The following is a 25,174-nucleotide window of genomic DNA, read 5'->3' as shown; positions in this document are numbered from 1 at the left end:
ATGTAGACGTATTTGACATCTTCCGGACAACCACAGAACTTACTGAACGTGTTTCTAACTTACAGCTACCGTACAATGGCGCATTGGCAGCGTTTAGGGGAATTGATATATAAAAATGGGCCTCACAGGAGGAACCCGTCAGTGTTCCAGACTCCATGATTTTTTTTTTTTTGGGTTCGACATGACGGTGATGTTGACACTTCAATTTCTAGTGTGGTTATGATTTAAATCGTTGAGCGGCAGCCTTTTAATAGGCTACGCCACGTGATCGTCGGCGATACGCTGCCGCGCTATGCATAAGTTAGACTATCGTTGGGCATAGGTTGTGAACGCCGACAACACGCTAAGCATTCGTTGGTATAAGTTATCTATAAGTTATTGAAACGTTCTGTGTACGTTACAAATACGTTATGCATACGTCCAACTCGTTATGAATACGTCCAAAACTGAAAAAAACATCAATAGTTCAGCGTACGCCAGCGTTTTACATACATTTTGATACGTTGCCATACGCTGGCTAAAACGTCAAGGTGTGACAGGGCCCTAACCCTAACTCCAGCCCAGGACCCACCGATGTTATCAATACACTTGAGGATGTTTCCATCAGTTTAACATACAAACACGTGGAGCTAGTCAAGTGGATCACTACTAGTCAAATATCTGAGATCGGAGAGGGTGACGCAACCACGGACGTTATCAATGCTCAACTCGGTGTAAATGAGGCCAAAATTGTACATACTCTGGCTGGGCTTATACACCGGTATTTACGCCACAGATTATACACCAGTATTTACGCCACAGCTTATACACCAGTATTTACGCCACAGCTTATACACCAGTATTTACGCCACAGCTTATGCACCAGTATTTACGCCACAGCTTGTACACCAGTATTTACGCCACAGCTTGTACACCAGTATTTACGCCACCGCTTATACACCAGTATTTACGCCAGTTTGTACACCAGTATTTACGCCACAGCTTATACACCAGTATTTACGCCACAGCTTGTACACCAGTATTTACGCCACAGCTTGTACACCAGTATTTACACCACAGCTTGTACACCAGTATTTACGCTACAGCTTATCCACCAGTATTTACGCCACAGCTTATACACCAGTATTTACGCCACAGCTTGTACACCAGTATTTACACCACAGCTTATACACCAGTATTTACGCCACAGCTTGTACACCAGTATTTACGCCACAGCTTGTACACCAGTATTTACAGCACAGCTTGTACACCAGTATTTACGACACCGCTTATACACCAGTATTTACGCCAGTTTGTACACCAGTATTTACACCACAGCTTATACACCAGTATTTACGCCACAGCTTGTACACCAGTATTTACACCACAGCTTATACACCAGTATTTACGCTACAGCTTATCCACCGGTATTGAAGGTACAACTTGTACACAGATATTTACGCCACAGCTGATACACTGGAATTTACGCTGCAGCTTTTCCACCGGTATTTAGGCCACAGCTTATACACCGTTATTTAGGCCACAGCTTATACACTGGCATTTACAGTATGACTTGTATACCAGTATTTACAACATGGATAATACACTGGTATTTACGCTTCAGCTTAGACACTGGTATTTACGCTACAGCTTATACACCGGTATTTACGCTACAGCTTAAACACCGTTATTTATGGTATGACTTGTATACCGGTATTTACAACACGGCTCATACACCAGTATTTACACTGCAGCTTTTACACTGGAATTTATGCTACAGCATATGCACCGGTATTTATGGTACGACATATACCAATATTTACAACACAGATAATACACTGGTATTTACACTACAGCTTATACACCGGAATTTATGCTACAGCATATGCACCGGTATTTATGGTACGACTTATATACTGGTATTTACAACACAGATAATACACTGGTATTTACGCTTCAGCTTATCCACCGGAATTTATGGTGACTTGTATACCAGTATTTACAACACGGATAATACACCGGTATTTACGCTACAGCTTATACACTGGTATTTACGCTGCAGCTTATGCACTGGTATTTACGCCACAGCTTATACACCCGTATTTACACCACAGCTTGTACATCGGTATTTTCACCACAGCTTGTACATCGGGATTTACGCCACAGCTTGTACATCAGTATTTACGCCACAGCTTGTACACCAGTATTTACACCACAGCTTGTACACCAGTATTTACGCCACCGCTTATACACCAGTATTTACGCCAGTTTGTACACCAGTATTTACACCACAGCTTATACACCAGTATTTACGCCACAGCTTGTACACCAGTATTTACACCACAGCTTATACACCAGTATTTACGCTACAGCTTATCCACCGGTATTTACACCACAGCTTGTACATCGGTAGTTACGCGACAGCTGATACACCGGTACTTACGGTGTCGTTTATACCGGAGCTTTATTTAAAGTTGAAAACCATTAGTTTTGTAGTAAATGAGAGATTTGAAGGCGTGTTCATGCAGATGAGCTTGCGGTCGTTATCTATTGTACTCGACGTTATAACAGAACTATAACCGACTTTAAAGGGAGTACGTTCTCCAATGGACAAGCGATGTAATGACGAAACAACGTCAACAGGGACAATGTTAAGCGAGGACTTACTGTACAGCAAGTTATCTCCCAACGTTATGGACAGATTCGGCCGAAACTTGGTGACCAGGTTGGGTGTGTGACAAGGAAGGATCGATTGGATTTTGGTGAAGATCGGGATGCAAATCCGACCTATCAGGGGGATACTAAACGTAAACTGTTCAGCCTGGCGGGGGTACGCACTCTACAGAGTGCCCCCATTCTAATTTACCATGCAATTACTACACTTAAACAGCAAGTGTCTCGTTACGAACAAGTTTCGTTCAAATGATTTGCCCAGGTACTAAAAAGATATGAACGGTATTGAATCGTGCTGTAAATATTTTGAAAATACATAATTTTATGCTTGAACGTTGATAAAAAAATTAAAATCTACAGATGCCATCGTGACGAAAGTCGGAAATATTTTCCCCTAAACTGAAGGGATGGTCCTCATGCACTTACAAAACTTGGTCCCATCTGAGTCCTTTTCTATTGGTAGTTCCCAGGGTTGGCAAGATGGCTTGGAGGGTATGTGCACTCGTCGTTGAGCTATCATAACCTGCGGGATTCGCTTCTTGTGTCATCTATAAACTATCGTCCTGGTGTTTCACACGCGGGGCAAGGAGTCACGACTGTGTGCACATCAATAAACATCAGAAAGTCGAAGCAAGACGTTCCAGCACTAGTTCCTGGTGAGCGTTATAAAGATCTCACAATGTTGTTTGTGAAGATTATCCAAGTTATTGTCGGCACCCTGAGCAAATTACAAGCTCCTGCCCGGAATGATTGCTGGGAAGGCCATGGAAAACCATCCGGCATAACCCTTGCCAAGAGACCGCCTCGGAAGAACTGATGCTCTAGCAAAAGATTGTCCATTTGACGGTGGCGATGATGTCGTTTCCAGCCTGCATGGCCTTTTTCCCACGGGTGGGTGAGTTTCCTGACGTCATGGAATACAAGTTTTGGGAAAGGTAGGAAAAAAAAAAAGAAAAGACAACTTTTTGACTCCCCCCTTGTAATCACTTAAATGTAATAATACCAACAATAAATATATGAAATTGCTTGCAGGTTTGGCCTTTGTAGATTTAGCATCTGAAGTGATGGATCATGATGTTTGGATCCCACCTGCAAATCAAGCCTGGTGTTGGCTTAGCGGTTCGGGTAGTGGCTTGGGATCCTCGGGTCCTGGATTCAAGCTCTGTTGGCTGCTGAATTAACACCAGGTGGGGTTGACTTAGCCTGTCATCCTTCTGAGGTCGGCAAAATGAGTACCAGTTGTACTGCCAATAGGGGCACTGCATTCAGCGGCATATCAGTGCCCCGAACCAATGATGCAACCAACAGCCAAAAAAAAGAAAAGAAAAGAAGAATCTGCACACAAAGGGAAGGGTCCTGTAAACCATATCCACTCTGTATTTATCCATTGTCTCCTAATGTCCTCGTAATTCACACGAAGCTTCACCAGCATGCTGGACAAATGTCTTCGTCTCAACAATCAATGCCACATGCAACATCCTCCAAAATCAATGATCTTTCGGTTTTCGAATAAATATCCAACTTGTGAAAATGATCATTTCTCGTTCAAGCGATTCCACAAAAAATAGACAGCTCCTCGCACTCGTAATGTGCATTCACTGCGCTTACACAAAACGAACATTTTAAAAGGACATCTGCAGTGAAAGTTCACACATGCTGCTTTTTCTCGGAAATGGCTGAATAGTGAGGAAGGAAGGAAGGAAGGACGGAAGGAAGTTTTTTTGTTTTTTTTGCCAATAAGGAAATTTCGCAGGGGGGAAAGAGCGGCAAAAGCAGTAAAAGCAGACCTTCAGAGCAAGCGCATAAACATCAAAGAGCAACGGCATAAACATCAATGATCAGACAAGTATATCCGAACAACCAATGATCGATAGTGCAGGTATCAACTCTCAATTCGATTTGCTCACGTGATCGAACTGTCAGAGAGAGAGAGAGAGTGCGAGAGAGAGTGCGAGAGAGAGTGCGAGTGCGAGTGCGAGTGCGAGTGCGAGTGCGAGTGCGAGTGCGAGTGCGAGTGCGAGTGCGAGTGCGAGTGCGAGTGCGAGTGCGAGTGCGAGTGCGAGTGAGAGAGAGAGAGAGAGAGAGAGAGAGAGAGAGAGAGAGAGAGAGAGAGAGAGAGAGAGAGAGAGAGAGAGAGAGAGAGAGAGAATCACTGGTTTTGAGAGACTCAGTAAGGAAAGCGAGTCTCTAAAGGTGAATGGTATATATCAAGAGCCGTGGGAATAGCAGCCAAGACAACAGTCGCTTTGCAAATGTGAGGATAGCGCAAACAAAGCACGCACCTTATGGGACTCCGCAGGAGGCCGACGCGCTCCAGGGTCAACATATGCATCGACGCCTGCCAAGGGTGGGAACCCGGTCCGTCCGGGGACTTTGCGCCACAAGGACCCGACAATGATCGGGGCTCACCCCCGCCGGCCTCTCTTTCTGCCCGACACACCAACGTGATGTACGTCTGAAAAGCGCATTTTCTGCAAAACAAAGGTACGCAGTTCTGCAGTGATGACGCATTCTCTTTTGCATCATACAATCGGTTTCTCCATCTGCACCTGCAGATCGAGAACAGCCTGGAACCCTCGTCAACTAATTTTATGATGACTTTAATTTTTTATGAGTGGAAAATTTTATGAGTGGGAAACATACTTCGGCATGTTAATGTAAAATTATTAATGTAAATGATATGTGTCGATGAATCAAAATTACAAGGAATGCGTTTCCATTGTCTACTGGCCTGAGGAAGCCAACAGGTGAAAGCCTGAGACTGGATCTGCTCTTGCTTATTACTTACACATCAGCAGAGTAGATATAGTCACCCTTTTTGTTGGATGCATGTTTCTTTTTAGAAAATAATTTTGAAAAAATATTTGTATATACATATATACAGTTGTTGCTGTTGTTGTTGTTTTAACGTTGACCTTCCTACCACGTGTAAAAAAATAATGCAGCACAGCAAATTTCGGCCAAATTGGCCCAGGGAGTTTGGAAACGTGTAAGGAACAAACACTCACTCACATACATTATATAAATATATATATATATATATATATATATATATATATATATATATATATATGAGCAAATTTACCGGATGCCCCCTCGCACCACTTCTTCTCCTTCCCTCCACCCATCCCACCCCCTCCCTCCATACACCCCACCCTCCCTCCAGATTCACACCCCACACCTCCCTCCTCCAACCTTTTCCGCTCTCCTCCCACTACCACCAATCCCCTCCTTCCTCCACCACAATTACCCAGTATGTCCCCAAGACCAAACGCACATCTATTGGTTTAGAGGCAAATATCACTCTTGCTTCGCTGATGGGAATACTGGGGGGTGAGGGGGGGGGGAGAGAAATAAATAGGGTGAGAGAAAGAGGGGTGGGAGAGGGAGATTGTCGGGAGGAGAGAGAGAGAGAGGGGGGAGGGGGAAGAGAGGGGAGAGAGAGAAGAGGGAGCGAAGAGGGGCACAATGAATGAGTGGGGAAGTGAGAAGGGGGGGGAGGAAGACGTTGCTATACACTCCAGGAGGAAGAAGGTGCGATGAGGGGTGGAAGCTAGAAAAGAGAGAGGGAGGGGGGGAGAGGAGGGAGTGATGAAAGTGGGAGAGCGAGGAAATTGGAGAAGTATCGCCTCACCACACGTTGCTATACAGACGGGAAGGAGGGGGTGGGAGTGAGAGAAAGACAGAGGGAGGAAGAGAGAGGAAGGGTGGGGGCGAGGAGGGGGGAGAAGAGAGTAAGGACGGGTGGGGGAAAAGAAGGTGAGACAGAGGTGGGAGGGGAGAAAGAGGAAGGAGTGAGGAGGGGCACAAGGAATGGGTGGGGAAGTGAGGAGGGGGGGAAGAAGATGTGGGTTGAGGGGGGGGGGAGAGCGACACCTCAACAATTGAGTGGAGATTTTTCAAAGAGTAAATGAATTAAAACATTATAAATGCTACACTCTTGGAACGCCATTTCAAATTGAAAACTAAACCGTCAGTCCTTCACTGACAGTCCTCTTAACAGAAGTAGAGGGGTGGTAGAGAGAGGGGGAGAAGGGAGGGGTCAGGTTAGAGAGGGGTCAGGGTGAAAGATAAGGGTTGGGTTGGGAGAGAGAGGGAGAGGGGTGAGAGAGTGAGAGGGAGAGGGGTGAGAGAGGGAGAGGGAAGGGGATAGAGTGAGGAGGGGCGGAGAGAGCAGGGGAAGAGGAGAGAGGGGGATTCCAGCAAATGTGACACCGAGTTTAAAGTCCATTCTGGAGATTGCGCACACATTGATGAATCACACTGCCTGCGAAACACCGGGATGACAGTTTATAGCTGGGTCGGGATTCGAACCCAGGTTAGCCAGTATAGATATACTGTATATTAATATATTTACATTAATCTTTTAGAAAGAAAGCAGATTGCACAAAAAGGTGAAGAAAAACAAGCTGCGTTCGGAATTGCCATAAAATAAAGGACCCTGAGCATTGTATCGCCATGGCTTGCAAAATAGCTTCGATCCTGCTGGTTAAATTTTTGCTGCGCTCCATGAAGTTCCACTTTCTGCACATTCCTTAATCTTTTCTTCACTCAATATAATCGTCTGAACGGCAGAATAAGTTAAGTTTAATGCTTTGCTTAAATAAATATGCTCAGTTATAAAAATCGCTAATTTAGTAATTTTTTCAGATTTCACTGCAGATTTCGACATTTATTTAGTCCACGAGATGCGATTCTCAAATCTGATATAATATTTTGATCATAAACTTTAATTACTCAGTGAGAGTAGATCATGTATCCAAGACAATAGGCTGAATCAATATGGCGGCTGAAACCCCATCCGAGGCGAATTTGGGCTGAACAAGGATAAGCCTTTCATGGAGGGAAGCCATTAATTATCTTCAAAAAAGGATGTTTAAATTTACCAACACACGCAGTTTTCATTCATGCACTCCCTTGTTCATCACAATCCCACAACAAAAGCAAAACGTCAAAAGATGTCTTGACGCCAATTCATAAGAGGATTGTGGTGTGGTATTGGGGCTTCATAATGTGATATCATTCTTCATTGTTATTCTTCTTCATCCATCATAATCCCACAAAAAAGTAAAATGTCAAAAGATGTCATGATGGTAACCAATAAGAGTAGAGTATTGTGATGTCATATTGTGGTATAGTAATGTCATGTCATTCCTCCCTTGTTTGGTTGTTCTTTTGAGATTTTACCCTCAATGTTTTTACATTTTATTTAAATGTTTTTTTTCCATTATATACATACAGTGTATATATATATATATATATATATATATATATATATATATATATATATATATATATATATATATATATATATATATATATATATATATATATATATATATATATATATATATATATATATATATATGTATACATACATATACATATTGTTACGGCTGTGGAAATTCGCAATACACCATAAAGGATCCTTAGATCAGTTATGACGCTAAGTTTATGTGCAGATAGGTCCCCACCGTTGTTTAAAGGGAATTTTCTTCGTGTTCACCGGGCTGCGACTCTGAGATAGCCGTTTTTCTTTATCTCTCGTTATTTTGAGCCACCATTGCAACAAACCTCCACGCAAACAACCACCACCAACTACGCCACAACGCCCACCACGCTCACACCACCCCCACAACAATCACCACCATCTTCGCCACTACGCCCGCTTACGAACGCCATCCTCCACGGACCACGGTAAGACGGTTTCCGCGTCGGAAACCGTCCGAGAAGGATTGGCAGAACAAAAGCTCTTGTGAAGCCTGTGGGGTTTTTTCCCGCCTATTTTCCCGCGCTTGGTGTGAAGGGAAGGGGGAGGGCAGCTCGCTGCCGATTGGTGGATGCACGGCGTGAGGCGGTCGGGGTTAGGGAATGCCCCTTTTCGGGAACCTTCTCGAAGGGAGGCGGAGCCGAAAACGGGGGAGGAGCGAAGGGCGGAGTCCCGCGCTATATAACGCGGACGGCACGCGGGGCTCGCTCTCTCTCTCTCTTGGTGGTCGAGGTCAAGTCCCTTTTTTGTCTGGGTCGTCGACGTCATCCTCTCTGTCGGGGTCGTGCTGGATCTCTCTCTTTGTCGGTGGGGTGGCCTTCGTCGTTCTTTGTCGTCGAGGTCGAGTTCTCTCTCCCTCCCTCTCGTCTTGGTGTTGAGCGACCTGTCGGTGAAGGCGCGGGCCGGTGGCGAGTCCGGGCGACGCCTCGGAGACGCAGACGGGAGGCGCAGCCCTGCTGGCTGTGCGTCAGACCTGCGCGTCTGGCAAGGAGTGCCGGAGAGAGCTCGCCGACCGTCGCACCACGAGAGTGCAGGTAACCAGCGTCGGTCTCGTGGGCCCATTCGGTCATCCACGGCCCACGGCCATAAAGGTTTACGAACCCCGTCTACCCCCTTGCCTATGAGGGGGTCTTTCCTTTTGCTTTGAATGAATGTTGTCGTGGTGCCGTCTGTTAAGTAAAACTGTTAAGTGCTTGTAAATAATAATTATAGTCGGTTGTATTTCTTTCTATTTGCCTTGCTTGTAAATTGCATGACTGCCCTTGCTTGTGTTGTGTGTGTAATACATGTGCTCTATAATAAATGTCCTTGTGTGCAACGTATCCCGTTCGTCACGTCCTCCTTTCACCACATTGAAAGTGCCATCTTGCATCATGGAATGAGTAGTGGGTTTTGAACGCCCGAGTAAAGAAGAATCACTGAACCGTCGAGGTCGGCGATAACACCGCTCGGTTATCCCTGAAGCATGGAACGAACCGCTTAAGTGGTTCGTGTCCTAAGCCGACGTGCAGTGTGGTGCAACCCATCGGTAGGTTACCCGCGCGGGTATTTAGGTATATCGACATTCGGCGATTCACCCTATTTCGCGCAGGTAGAATGCGGACTGGGTTGTGGTGAGGTTAAACCCCCACCCGTGACTGGCTCCTGGCGGTAATTCCAGGATGGTCACGACTGAATTGTCCGTCCGGTGGGCGACGCGGCTGCCAGGAGAGGTACGCGGCCGATCGCATGCCAGGCGGGCCAAAATTCGTAACAATATATATATATATATATATATATATATATATATATATATATATATATATATATATATATATATATATATATATATATATATATATATATATATATATATATATATATATTGTTGCGGTTTTCGCGCCCGCCGGCGTGCGACGGCCACGTAACTCGAATCGCGGCACGTCGCCCACCGGACGGACAATCCAGTCGTGACCCTCTCGGACTAACGCCGGGAACCAGTCACGGGTGGACCTTTCGGTCTCACCGCGATCGAGCCAATCAGCCCCCGCGTGGGATAGGGTTGCTCGCCAAATTCGAACTACCTAAGTACCCACGCGGAGGGTAGACCGGGCGATCGCACCTCGCCGCAGGTCGACTTCGGACACGGGCCACTTAAGCGACCCGTTCCGTACTATCAGAATAACCGAGCGGTGTTATCGTCGACCTCGACGGTTCGATTAATTATTGGGCGTACTCAGCCCACTACCAACCCTTTACGTGAAGCAAGATGAGGGTTCAATGGGGGAAAAGACGAAGCGAAGCGGGAGAACAGTTCAACAATAAAGCACATTTATTCTCGGCACACGGGAAGCACACAAATACAATTCCACCAAATGCACACAAAAAAGAAAACACAATTCCATTTACACAAAAAGCAAACATAAAAGTGAAAACACAGTGCAGAGCTAATACCGACTACCGAGCACACGGCAACACTTATACAATTCTACTTCACAGACGGCGCCGACAACACATACCCAAAACCAAGGAAAAGAAATACCCTCAAGAATGAGGTAGGCCTGGGGCCGAGACCAGGTCGGGCCTACCCGTCTGGTGATGAGACGCGGAGCGGCGATGGCCCCGCAACCCGCGGGCCTCGTGGACAGTGCCTGGCAGGGGGTGGGAACGGGGCCCCCTTGGTCGCACTATCTCAGCGCGGGGGAAACAGGAGGGGGTTGCTGATGCTCGGGGTATAGAGGATCTTTATTATATGCGACGAGCGTCTCCACCTCGGCCAGGTCGCGCTGCCGGCCTCCCAGGGGTGCAGCTCCCTGCACGACGCGAGCACCCCCTCGTCCGCCCTCGCCGCCTCTCCACAGCTCGTCCCCTCCGTTCCGACTTCAACGCACACGACGAGCAGCTCCACCGCCCGCGAAGTCTTGACTCTCTGTTTCCGACTCTCCTCTTCTTGACTCTCCGTTCTCGTTCTGCTGACTCTCCCTCGTTCTCTCTTGCGACTCTCCGACCCCTCGTTCTCGTTCTGCTGACTCTTTCGCTCCGACTTTTACGACTCCTTTGACTGACGAACACCGTCCTTTTTATCCCCCCGTAACTTCGCCTTTGACCCCCTCCCTTTGACCTTTCACCCCGCTCCCCATTGGCCCGAGAAAAAGTGGGCGTGAAGGCTTTTTGATCCACAAATTTGCATATATCGATCGCCCTGGGGGCGGGGCCAATTCGCCCCTCGCTCACCGATTGGACGGCAAAAAGTGGGCGTGTGTCGTTTTGGATCCGTTTTTGAAGCAGAAAATCGGTGATTTTGTACACGCTGTTCGACGCGCGTTCTGCACGAGTCCAACATCGGTGCCCATGAGTGGCGCGAGATGACGGTGATGCGATGGTGGCGAGTTGTGACGGTAAAGGTCGTGGCGGTTGTGGTGAAGCGGCGTTGTGGTTGGTGGTTGTTGTTGTGGTTGTGATGGTGGCGATTGGTCCAAAATAAAGATAGTAAAAGAAAAACGGCTATCCTAAAGAGTCGCAGCACGTATAAATGACATGTATTCCCACTAGACAACGGGTTTGGGCCTAACTACACATGCACTTACCGAGATACCTCACCTAAGGGACCTGAATGGTGGTTTGCGAATCTGGTAACCACAACACTACCCCCTTCCCTTTTTACAGACTCGTCCCGAGTCGTCAAATTTTCGTGTGCCATCATGTGTAGTTTTCCCCTAGTACATTTTACCTACGGATCCCTGAGTGCGACATTCATGGTATTCGTGTCCCCAAAATAAATAACCTGAGGGCTGCGTAACTACCTAAACAAACTCACTCACACGGACGACTTAAATAAAATTGCCGGCGCTAGACAGACATGCCGGGGGCGCACTCATATTTACAGTACATCTTAACCTTAACTTACAAATTTTACACTAAACCATGGCCCAGGATCATTGAACTCTGCAAAAGAAAGCAGTTAGCAGGGAGCCAGGCTGCCCGCATGCAGTCTCTGGCTCAAAACAATGCAGGTGACAGGGAACGTGGCTGGCTGCTCACACGCAGTCCAAGGCCTTCCCTTTTGAACTGAACTCAGTGAACCACAACGGTGCTTGGGCTGCACAACGCAGTCTCCGTGCCAGCTCAAGTGGCACACGCAATGAGCACAACGAACGAATGGATGAATGGATGGACGCAAAACACGGTGCACGGGCTGCCACTGCAGGCCCGTGTTGTAGCTGCCAACAGGGCAGTTCTCGCAGCTTGCAAACTGTTGCCTTGATCCTGGCGCACATGGAAATGAACAGGGGGGGGCAAAGCAAAATTGAACGGGGCTGGTGAACATGGGCAGTGGGCATGGCATGGCAAAGGTGCAGGCAACACAGCCCGCAGAAGAAGGCCGCTGCAGGCAAACACAGCCCGCAGAAGAAGACCGTTGCAGGCAAACACAGCCGGCAGATGAACTGGCCGGCACAGGCCTCGAAGAAAAACAGCCAGCAGATGAACTGGCCGGCACAGGCCTTGCAGCACACAGCTGCCGATGAACTTGGCCGGCCTCCGCCTTGAAGCAAAACACGGCCAGCCGATGAAGTGGCCAGCCTTTGCCGTTCAGTGGAGGTTGGTGGAGGGAGTGCGGTGGTGCTGGCCACTTGGAAGGCGGGCTCGGACCTACCTACCTGTCTCCCTCCCAACCTATCGCCTTTGCCTGTCACTGTACATACCCACTCCCTTAATTTGTGAAAAACCAATTTAGCCCCCTTAATTTTTTTTATTTTTTTTTATTTTTACTTCCCCACTATAAATCGTCCCCTCACCCCCTTTATCGTCCTTGTTCGGCTAACCTATTCTGTCACCTAGCCTACTCCCAACCTCTACGTTCCCTTCCCGGAGGGGAATAAGGGAGAGCTAACGTCCTGTGTCGAGGCCCAACGAAGCCTCAGAATGGCCTCCCCAGAGTTCGGCGATCTTAACCCAAAGTGGGTCCAGCGGCCCACAACGACAGCGAGGGGATGGATGGTGCGGAGGGGTACATCTCCTAATCTACCCTAACCATTTAACTGTTAAACTACCCCGGGACTTTCAACAAGCGCCTCTCGCTTAAACTATTGGTTCTAACAACCCAGATTCCCGTCGCCTGTGTTGGTGTCCTCACAATTTCGGGCCTTGCCCCCCAATTTTCTCTCCGTGCCCTCACACGGTCTCCTGGCTGGGACACGTGGCTCCCTTTGGCAGGCACGACCCTCTGCCGATTCTCCCGCTATGGCACCCCCGGGCACTACACTGCCTCCGAGCCTACCAGCTCCCTAACACCGGGGAGTGCCCCCCATGGCACCTCCCCTGAAACACACACGTGGCAGGCCGGCCTCCCGGGCCCCTTTCCGAGGGTCACCCGTGCCCACAACACTGCCCACGCGGCTAATGGCGCCCCGGGCCCCCGCACCAAGCAGGCGCACCCGTGCCCACTACGCTATCCCGGCCCCCCATGGGCCCTTGGCCTACCGCGGCCGACTAGCCTGGTGCCCGGGGTACCCACTCAGCGATACTCACCTTTCGCAGCCACGCTCCCAAGCCCGTCAACAGGGCTCCTGCACCCCTCCAAATGGGTCTCGAGCCTACTTTCCCACCAACAACAAAACGACCTCCATTTTTCAATTTGACTAACCCAGCTAACTCACTCTACACTGACCCCGGGGTCCCTTGGGCGGGAGTCACTCCTCCCCCCAATCACTCATCGCACCATGCATTCCCCATTCACTCCACTCACACAGACCCGCTGGCCTCACTCACTCAACAAGTACTCACCTCACAACTCACCAACTCTTCAACACACACACCGCTGAACTCTGCCATCCTCCTAACTACATCCCCTAACTAACTCGTGCTCCCACGTCGTCCCTTAAACTATAGCACGTTCCTTTTAACACTACGTAGCTAAACTACGTCCCCTCTACACATTCACAAGTCTGTCACTGTTCTCAAAATAATCCCATTTTATTTCCCAACCTAAATCTCGCTACAATCCCTCTAACTAATCCATTCCACGGACTCCATGAGGACTTACCCCTGCCCCATGAAGTCGGTCTAACTAAGCTAACCCTTCCCCCTAACTAGTTTCCATCCTGTGCCCAGGTAAGGGGGTCTTTCACCCCTTGCCCAGGAATCCTTTGCACCCGAAAGTGAGGCTTGTTCTTTTTTTTTTTTTTTTTCTACATGCGCAGCGCCAGCGCGGCAACTCAGAGCTCGCGCACTTTGCACCTGCCCGTGACGTCATGCAGCTGCACGTGTTCCTCGTCCCTCCTTGGACGGGACCATCCGGCAGAGATACCCCTCCTGCCGGATTCCAACCCCACGTGCAGCCATGATGTCACCGTGCGCATAAAAAAAAAAACAAGCACCACGTCTCGAGGGGTTCCCCACGCGAACACATGTGCTTTGCCCGTTGGAGCTTAACACACACGATCGCGTTGAGAACCCGTCCGGTCCAAATCCGTTTACCTGCCTAAACTTTGTCCGTCCGCGGGATCGGCAAATCCACCGCGTGCGTTTCCGGACCGGGACTTCACTCTCGCAAGCGAGCACGTGGCGGTCTCGTGCGTTGCACAGCACGAACCGCGTGCTCACTGCTGGGTGAACCCGGCACGGTCCTCGAAACAACTACAGCCGCTACTCGGCTTTCTCTCCTCTGTCGCCGTCTCCGTCGCCATTCCACACACGCATACCTGCGTGTCACGACGCACACAGTCCACTCCATTAAACTCACACCGGGAGACGCGGCTGCGTGCTCCCGCATGCCAACCGACATCTCCCTCACATACCGCTCTCTCACACACACGGTCTCCCTTGCATAACCCATACCACTCACACGTGGTGCTCCATTCACTCGCGGTTCCTCATCCACACACCATGCCTCACTCATACACGCGGGGGCACTCAACCGCGGTGCCTCATCCACACATGCGGGGGCACTCAACCGCGGTGTCTCATCCATACTCCGTGCCTCACTCACACACGCGGGGGCACTCAACCGCGGTGTTTCACTCACACTGGCCGTTTCATCCACACACACGGCCTCACTCACACACGGCGTGCTGGGAAGCACGCACTCCGGCACCATCGCCACCACACCACTCACACACGGGGTCGCTTCCACACACGGGGACGCACTCACACCTTGCACCACACACACAGGGACAACCACACTGGGGATTCGTGTCCCCACAAGGGTCTCCGGGGCCTCTATACCCCCCAAGCTCTCCGTGCACCCGTCCACAGCACTCGTCCCCTCAACCTCGCAAAGCACGACCGAACTCACCTGGTCGTGACTCGCCTCAAGGGGGCATACTCCCTCCCCTCGTTCCTGGAGGAGGCCATCCCGCTGCTCGCACCGGGTCCCTACACGCTCCGCGAGCTCACCCCATTGTCCTCCACTACCTCCGTGTGTGCGTGCGCGTCACTTACCCCGTCTTCATCGTGTAGTCTTCCCTCTATCGTTCCCATCTCCCGTGTCTCTGCCAACTCTTCACCCTTTACCTCCCTTGTCTCAACTATTATTTCTGTTGTCGTCACCTCGTGTCTCGTCTCACACGTTTTGGTCTCCCCATTTAATTTTTCCCTTTCGGTCATCGTCACGACCCTCGCCCAACACGTTCCACGAATTATTTTTTCACCCGCCTCCACCGCGGGCCTGTCAGCCGTTGCACCCCCACCCAGCTCGTTTGCTCCCACACGTGAAGTCGCCATTCCCAGCTCCCTGGTCACGGCCTTCATGCCCGCCTGCAGGCATCGGCCCATGTTCTGCGTCTCACCCCGCAGCTCTTTCATTTCTTCCCTCATTTGCTGTGTATTCGCATCCATCGTCGTTTTCACTTCATTCATTTGCTTGTTCATTTCGTTTGTGTTTGCATCCATTTTTTCGATCATTTTCGCATTCATCTTTTCGTTCATTGCCGCCAGCATGGCGCATAGCTGGGCCATGTTGGATGCACTCAGCTGAGTCGTTTCGGCAAGGGTTGGGGAAGGGTTTTGGTGGAGAGGGGGGGGGGAAGGTGTCATACACCGCGGCCGCTACCGCACCCACCTCGGGCCCTGGGTTCAGTTGGGCGAGTCCGTGTTCCTGCACAATCAACATTTCCTGCTCGGGGATTCCATCCTGGACCATGGATTCTACACATTCTACATCCATTTCTAATACCCCCGGCTCCCGCTCGCCTTGAGACGCCATCTTGCTTCTCGTGAAGGGTTAATTTGCTCGCTCGTAATTTGGAGGGAATCGGGGGTCGCTTCTCTCACCCCTGGACCGATTCCCGTAAATTTAGCCGGAGACAGGAGAGCCCGTTTTCCTGTTCTCCGATACCAGTGCCGCGAGGAGGGCGATGAATTTGTATCCCACTCCTGACACCAGTGTTGCGGTTTTCGCGCCCGCCGGCGTGCGACGGCCACGTAACTCGAATCGCGGCACGTCGCCCACCGGACGGACAATCCAGTCGTGACCCTCTCGGACTAACGCCGGGAACCAGTCACGGGTGGACCTTTCGGTCTCACCGCGATCGAGCCAATCAGCCCCCGCGTGGGATAGGGTTGCTCGCCAAATTCGAACTACCTAAGTACCCACGCGGAGGGTAGACCGGGCGATCGCACCTCGCCGCAGGTCGACTTCGGACACGGGCCACTTAAGCGACCCGTTCCGTACTATCAGAATAACCGAGCGGTGTTATCGTCGACCTCGACGGTTTGATTAATTATCGGGCGTACTCAGCCCACTACCAACCCTTTACGTGAAGCAAGATGAGGGTTCAATGGGGGAAAAGACGAAGCGAAGCGGGAGAACAGTTCAACAATAAAGCACATTTATTCTCGGCACACGGGAAGCACACAAATACAATTCCACCAAATGCACACAAAAAAAGAAAACACAATTCCATTTACACAAAAAGCAAACATAAAAGTGAAAACACAGTGCAGAGCTAATACCGACTACCGAGCACACGGCAACACTTATACAATTCTACTTCACAGACGGCGCCGACAACACATACCCAAAACCAAGGAAAAGAAATACCCTCAAGAATGAGGTAGGCCTGGGGCCGAGACCAGGTCGGGCCTACCCGTCTGGTGATGAGACGCGGAGCGGCGATGGCCCCGCAACCCGCGGGCCTCGTGGACAGTGCCTGGCAGGGGGTGGGAACGGGGCCCCCTTGGTCGCACTATCTCAGCGCGGGGGGAAACAGGAGGGGGTTGCTGATGCTCGGGGTATAGAGGATCTTTATTATATGCGACGAGCGTCTCCACCTCGGCCAGGTCGCGCTGCCGGCCTCCCAGGGGTGCAGCTCCCTGCACGACGCGAGCACCCCCTCGTCCGCCCTCGCCGCCTCTCCACAGCTCGTCCCCTCCGTTCCGACTTCAACGCACACGACGAGCAGCTCCACCGCCCGCGAAGTCTTGACTCTCTGTTTCCGACTCTCCTCTTCTTGACTCTCCGTTCTCGTTCTGCTGACTCTCCCTCGTTCTCTCTTGCGACTCTCCGACCCCTCGTTCTCGTTCTGCTGACTCTTTCGCTCCGACTTTTACGACTCCTTTGACTGACGAACACCGTCCTTTTTATCCCCCCGTAACTTCGCCTTTGACCCCCTCCCTTTGACCTTTCACCCCGCTCCCCATTGGCCCGAGAAAAAGTGGGCGTGAAGGCTTTTTGATCCACAAATTTGCATATATCGATCGCCCTGGGGGCGGGGCCAATTCGCCCCTCGCTCACCGATTGGACGGCAAAAAGTGGGCGTGTGTCGTTTTGGATCCGTTTTTGAAGCAGAAAATCCGTGATTTTGTACACGCTGTTCGACGCGCGTTCTGCACGAGTCCAGCATCGGTGCCCATGAGTGGCGCGAGATGACGGTGATGCGATGGTGGCGAGTTGTGACGGTAAAGGTCGTGGCGGTTGTGGTGAAGCGGCGTTGTGGTTGGTGGTTGTTGTTGTGGTTGTGATGGTGGCGATTGGTCCAAAATAAAGATAGTAAAAGAAAAACGGCTATCCTAAAGAGTCGCAGCACGTATAAATGACATGTATTCCCACTAGACAACGGGTTTGGGCCTAACTACACATGCACTTACCGAGATACCTCACCTAAGGGACCTGAATGGTGGTTTGCGAATCTGGTAACCACAACACTATATATATACATACATATATACATATATATATATATATATATATACATATATACACATACATATATACATATACATATATATACATACATACATATATACATATATATATATATATATATATATATATATATATATATATATATATATATATATATATATATATATATATATATATATATATATATATATATATATATATATATATATATATATATATATATATATATATATATATATATATATATATGAAGACACAGCCTGGTGTTGGCGCAGTGGTTAGGGCAGCGGCTTGGGAACCAAGAGGTCCTGAGTTCAAGCCCCGTTGGGCCGCTGAATTAATACACCAGGGGGTTGACTCAGCCTGTCATCCTTCCGAGGTCGGCGAAATGAGTACCAGTGTACTGGGCCGGTGTATACCCCGGTTAAAATAGGTGTACCATATCCCTGTGTCGTAAGAGGCGACCAGGGTTGCGTCAGGAAGGGCATCCGGCGTAAAACATATGCCAAATCACTATGCGGATCATACAGATGATCCGCTGTGGCGACCCCGAACGGGAGCAGCCGAAAGAAGAAGAAGAAGATATATATGAAGACCACAAGGGGAAAACCAGAGATGTCAGGATAAGTCAATTTTGAAGAAACTGAAAAACAAAGTTTCAAGACTTTGGTAGACTGTTTAATAACTATCATATAGGTTTCTTTTCCAGTAAAAGGAAGAGTGATCATTGGCCGATCAAATTAAGCATGTAGCATTTGCCAAGCTTCTGTGTTATTTAATTTAAGAGCAAAGAACGAATCAATGTTGCAAACTGACATCACTGGTTATTACCTTGTTTAATAATTGCCATGCAATTTTAACCCAGGATGTCGCAAATTCATGCTTGTTGGTTATTAGCATACATTACATGACTTTGGTGATCACAGATTCTTTTTTTCACCATTAAACGGTCATTGTTTTTTGTTTGATTGGTGTTCAACGCCATACTCAAGGGTATTTCGCTTATATGACGACGGATTCTCCATTTCTTACTCCGTACTACTTAATATGATGGAAAACCAAGGATAAACCACCCCCGCGATAGCCGAAGTCACCTCATGTGACTCCCTCATATACCTAAGCAAATTGATTAGGCGGTGGGTACATCGAATGAGGATGGGTACTCAGACGCGCTAACCATTAAGCCACGGCATGGGCCCATAAAAGTCACAATAAAGGTTTGACCAGGCTTGAACCACGATATGCACCAACTACGGAGCCCATGATATAACCAAATAGGCCATTGTCGTGCTCACAGTTTATGCTGTGAAAGTTTTACAACCTTTCATTTTTTAGTTTCTCAACTCTGAATATTATGGTGGAACAGTTAACATGAATGAAAGGGAGATAACCAGGAGTAAAGTACTGACAACTATGGGTTTCTACTTGTTCAGCTTTGACAACACTTTTTTTTCATTGCACAGCTAAACTTTATTCCATATAAATTATGTGACACCCCTGGTTATTTGTTAAAGTAATATTGTGAGAGGAAACCTTATGTTGCCAACTATTGGCAGGTGCAATAACCCTGAAATTAATAAAAAGTGACATCTCTGGTTTTCCCCTTGTGGTCTTCATATACATATATACATATACATAGATATATTGTTGTGGAGCCGGGTATCGGCTGCGAGCACGACCGCTAGGTGGAGCAGTAGGGTCGACTCTACGGAACACCCGGAATCGAGATCGTACCTTTCGGAAAACTCCGAAAGGTACGGGTACCTTACAGGACCATGAATCGTCAATAAATCAACCACGTGGGACAGGGTTATCTGCCAAACTTCAAAATACCGAGAGGCCCACGTGGCAAGCTACCGAGGATTCATACCCTCGACGGCACTCGTACGGGATGAGCTGCATGCGTGCTCGACCTGTGCGTAACCCGAGCGGATGGTTACCGAGGTCCCGTCGGTCCAAATGTACAATTTGCCGCTTCCCAAATTTCCCAACACGCACCGTGCTAAGCCAATAAAGGAAACACAGAAACGAGCCGAAACATTTAACAGGGGATTTATTTATAATGGGGAGCAGGGGGGAGCACGCAAGGAGCAGATTTATCCGATTATAAGAAATGAAATGCAATGTACAAGCAAAAGCACTTATCCAGTTTCTACTTAAAGACGGGGCCCCACGGACACACACACGCACACACAGATACCCAGAAAGAAAAATGGACCTTCCCGCCTCGTGCGGTTTGGCAGAGACGAGCAAACCAGACCGGCGTCGAGATGCGACCAGCCCAGCACCAGCGAGATGCGACCAGCGCTCCAGCAGACCAGAGAAATTCAACGTCGGCGACGAGATGAGAGCAGAAGAAGCACCAGCGAGATGCGACCAGCGTCGAGAGATGCGTTCAGCGCTCGAGCGGACCAAACGCAATTATCTTTGTTCTTCTCGCGCTCGTCCCGACAACCATGCTCTCTCCCTGTCCGATCATGACGCAACCTTATTCCCCCTTGTCCTGAGGGGGGGGGGGGGGGAATGCCTCCTCGCTGTCTGCTCTCCCCCACTGGACGGTTTGGCGCGCAAATCACTCATTGCCCCCGTGAATGGCCGAAAGGGGCACCAAGTCCGCTGATTGGACCGGAGGGGCGTGACGGCCATCGAGGTGGACCGCCCTTCAAACAAGGAGAGTAATATGGTACTGCGTGGGCTCAGCCTACGTACGTGCTGACACGCACGCGTGCAATGTTGCCGGTGGAGGATGGTGGGAGGAAGCGAAGGCAGAGGTCGTTGGTGTTGTGGTTATTATAAAAATCATAACTACCAAAATAACTTCGCAGCACATGTATGTAATTCCCATTGGACACATGTAGGGAGCCCTACCTATAAACACATACTTACCGATATAACTGTTCTATAGGGACTCTGAATGTTGAGTGCAGTAAGCTTCCAGATTCGTAACAATATATATATATATATATATATATATATATATATACATATACATATATATATATATACATATACATATATATATATATACATATACATATATATATATATACATATATATATATATACATATACATATATATATATATATACATATATATATATATATACATATATATACATATATATATATATACATATATACATATATATATATATATACATATACATATACATATATACATATATACATATATATATATATATATATATATATATATATATATATACATACATATATACATATATATATACATATATACATATATATATATATATATACATATATATATATATATATATATATATATATATATATATATATATATATATATATATATATATATATATATATATATATATATATATATATATATATACATATATATATATATATATATATATATATATATATATATATATATATATATATAAAACCACTGACTGACTGATATTAAAGATTGGTACCTTTCGAGTGATGTTGAAAGCTGAAATTTTACTTGCAGACGGATATCGAAGCCGATGCACTGAAAAAAACAACAATCACAGAACCATTGGAAAACATCCATAAATGAAAATATAAATAAATGAAAATAAATAAATGATAAACATGAATGGAAAAAAAATTATTGCAGGTGAGTGACCCGAGACAATGGGGAAGCACGGTAATATATATATATATATATATATATATATATATATATATATATATATATATATATATATATATATATATATATATATATATTGTTGCGGATTCGCGCCCGCCGGCGTGCGAACGGCCACGTAACTCGAATCGCGGCACGTCGCCCACCGGACGGACAATCCCGTCGTGACCCTCTCGGACTAACGCCGGGAACTAGTCAAGGGTGGACCTTTCGGCCTCACCACGATCGTGCCAATCGGCCCCCGCGTGGGATAGGGTTGCTCGCCAAATTCGACCTACCTAAGTACCCACACGGAGGGTAAACCGGGCGACCGCACCTCGCCGCAGGTCGACTTCGGACACGGTCCACTTTAAGCGACCCGTTCCGTACTATCGGGATAACCGAGCGGTGTTATCGTCAACCTGGACGGTTCGATTAATTATCGGGCGTTTTAGCCCACGACCAACCCTTTGCGTGAAGTAAGATGGAGATTCAATAAAGGAAAAGACGAAGCGAAACGGGAAAACAGTTCAACATAAAGCACATTTATTTCGCGATGAACGGAAAGCACACATATACAATTACACCAATAGCAAATGTAAAAGAAGAAGAAGAAACACACAATAATGCACAAAAAGCAAATGTAAAAGCAAAAGACAATGCAGAGCGAACCGACTACCGAGCACACGGCAACACTTATACAGTTTTACTTCACAGACGGCGCCGACAACACATATACTCAAAGCAAAAGAAAAAGGGACCACCCTCCACTATGAGGGGGGCAGACGGGCCTGGGGCCGAGACCGCGTCGAGCCTACCCGTCTGGTGATGAGCCGCAAAATGGCGCTGGCGCCCCGACTCCGCGGGCCTCGCGGACAGTGTCTGGAATGGGGTGGGAACGGGGCCCCCTTCTCGCACTATCTCAGCGCGGGGGGGAAACAGGAGGGGGGTTGTTGTTGCTCGGGGGGGTGGATATCTCCCTGTCTCGGGTCCCGCGACGAGCGTCTCCACCACGACCTCGGTCGCGCCGCCGGCCTCTCCCTCCCCAGCTCCCCGACTCCGACACGAGCACCCCCTCGACCGTCTTCGCCGCCGCCACCTCTCCACAGCTCTGTCCAACCGCCCTCTCCGTCTCCTCTCTTGACTCGTCCCAACTCTTCACTGGCTCCGAACTCTTCACTCTCTCCCCTCCGTACCGCCAACTCTTAACTCCTTGACTGACGAACGCAGCCCCTTATATGCCCCATGGCCTCGCTCCTTCACCTTCGACCCTTTACCTCCGACCCTTCACCTCTAACTGGCTCCCCATTGGACCGAGGAAAAGTGGGCGTGAATGCTTTTTGATCCATGAACTTGCATATAGCGATATTACTCCAACGCACCTGGAGGCGGGGCCAAATCGCCCCACGCTCGCCGATAGGACGGAACAGAAGTGGGCGTGAGTCGTTTTTGATCCGTTTTCTTCGGAAAGGCCGGCGCTTTTGCACCCCTGCTCGGTGCGCGCCTTGCACGAGTCCAGTATCGGTGCCCACAAGCGGCGTGGGAATGACGGTGATGCGATGGTTGCGAGGGCGAGTTGTGACGGTAAAGGTCGTGGCTGTTGTTGTGAAGCGGCGTTGCGGTTGGTGGTTGTTGTGTGATGGCTGTTGAGACGTGGTTGGTGGTGGTAGTAATGGCGGCTGGTCCAAAATAAAGATAGTAAAAGAAAAACGGCTATCTAGAGGGGTCGCAGCCCGAATGAATGACATTTATTCCCTCGAAACAACGGGTTTGGGCCTAACTACACATATACTTACAGAGATATCTCACCTAAGGGACCTGAATGGTGGCTTGCGAATTTCGTCAACCACAACAATATATAGTCATGCACGGCATAACGATGTTTCAGGCAACGACGGATCGCATATACAATGGATTTGCCAGCTCCATTATAATGGAGCTGAAAAATTCCGATCGTCGAGTGATGTAGCCGACGTAGCGCTGCCAGTCGTATAAAAATAGCACATACAATTATGTACAGCACATAATATTTCATAATGACAATAAACGACAGTGTGGCCCCGTTATAATGCGATCGTTGAGGTCCATAAAATGTCATCGCGAAAAAAAAGCAGGGTCGTGCTCAATCGGGATTCAAGGAAATCGGCTTTCAAACTGAACCAATGTTTGCACCTTTACCTTCTTGCAAGTAAATTACCTTTGAATTGAAGAATTCCACGAATAAATCGTTGTTGTTACAGTCGAAATTAAAACATAAATTTATTTTTAGTGAAGCTTTTTATGTTAAAACAATCACACTGTTCCCAAAAAAAATAAATATATATATATATATATATATATATATATATATATATATATATATAAATATATAAATATATATAAATATATAAATATATATATATATATATATATATATATATATATATATATATATATATATATATATATATATATATATATCACAATTGACAGGTGCTCGTTTCTTCATTTATAAATCATAACATCGATGCAATGATTACGTATTTATAAAATCCAAACGCTATTTATTCACCTTTCTATAATTTATGCGAGAGAAGATTGTAAGCTGCCGCTAACAACACACATGGCCGTCATGAACAGCACAAAGGTAAGACTAACGCGTCTACCGTCTCTTTTGGATGTGTGTTGCAATTGCTTACAGTATTCAGTACAGTAACATGCTGTACAGGTTTGTAGCCGAGGAGCAATAGGTGATACCATATAGCCTAGGTGTCTAGGTTTGTGTAAGTATGATGTTCGAAAACGAAAAAAAAAATTATATATATATATATAATGTTCGCACAACGACGTCGGTTAACAACGCATTTCTCAGAACGTAACCCCGTCGTTAAGTAGCGCATGACTATATATATATTGTTACGGTTGTGGAAATTCGCAAACCACCATTCAGGTTCCATAGGTGAGATATCTCTGTAAGTACATGTGTAGTTTGCCCCAAACCCGTTGTTTAGAGGGTATAAATGTGATTCATTCGGGCTGCGACGCTTTGAGATAGCCGTTTTTCTGTTCTATCTTTATTTTGAACCAACCACGAACCAACCACCACCACACAACCACCAACCACAACGCCGCTTCACAACAACAACAACGCCAACGGCCACGACCTTTACCTTAACAACTCGCTCCCGCAAACATCGCATCACCGCCATTCCAAACGGCACCATGGCCATAAACCACCACCATAAACCCTCCACTACCTTCACCTCTCTCCTTCTGCGGCCATTCCCGCACCACTTGTGAGCACCGAGCGTCAGGCTGTCCTGGGCTCGTACGGGACGCGCGCCGAGCCGAGAGTGCAAAATGCGGCCTTTCCGAGGAGAATTCGGATCAGGAATGCTACACGCCCACTTCTGATCCGTCCAATAAGCAAGCGCGGGGCGGTTTGGCCCCGCCTCCAGGCGCGTCGGTGTAGAATCGAGATATACAAATTCTAGGATCAGGGGAGGT

At 47.9% G+C, this 25,174-nt stretch overlaps 1 long non-coding RNA gene across 1 annotated transcript in view; it reads right to left on the bottom strand.

Annotated features, from left to right (window-relative positions):
• The window catches only part of LOC147013566 (uncharacterized), a 96,891-nt gene extending 75,321 nt beyond the window's left edge, over positions 1-21,570 (bottom strand). Inside the window, exons 1-2 of the long non-coding RNA XR_015051374.1 lie at positions 21,510-21,570; positions 4,935-5,123 (exon numbers count right to left, since the gene is read on the bottom strand). This is a non-coding gene — a long non-coding RNA (uncharacterized LOC147013566). The remainder of the gene's footprint in view (positions 1-4,934; positions 5,124-21,509) is intronic.
• Positions 21,571-25,174: the final 3,604 nt, after the last annotated feature.

The sequence above is a fragment of the Eptatretus burgeri genome, chromosome 14, assembly GCF_056783735.1.
Source record: "Eptatretus burgeri isolate ZD-2024b chromosome 14, Ebu_testis_v1, whole genome shotgun sequence".
Lineage (NCBI taxonomy): Eukaryota > Metazoa > Chordata > Myxini > Myxiniformes > Myxinidae > Eptatretus > Eptatretus burgeri.
The sequence above is the reverse complement of the archived record's forward strand: the minus strand, read 5'-3'. Positions and strand labels throughout refer to the sequence as shown.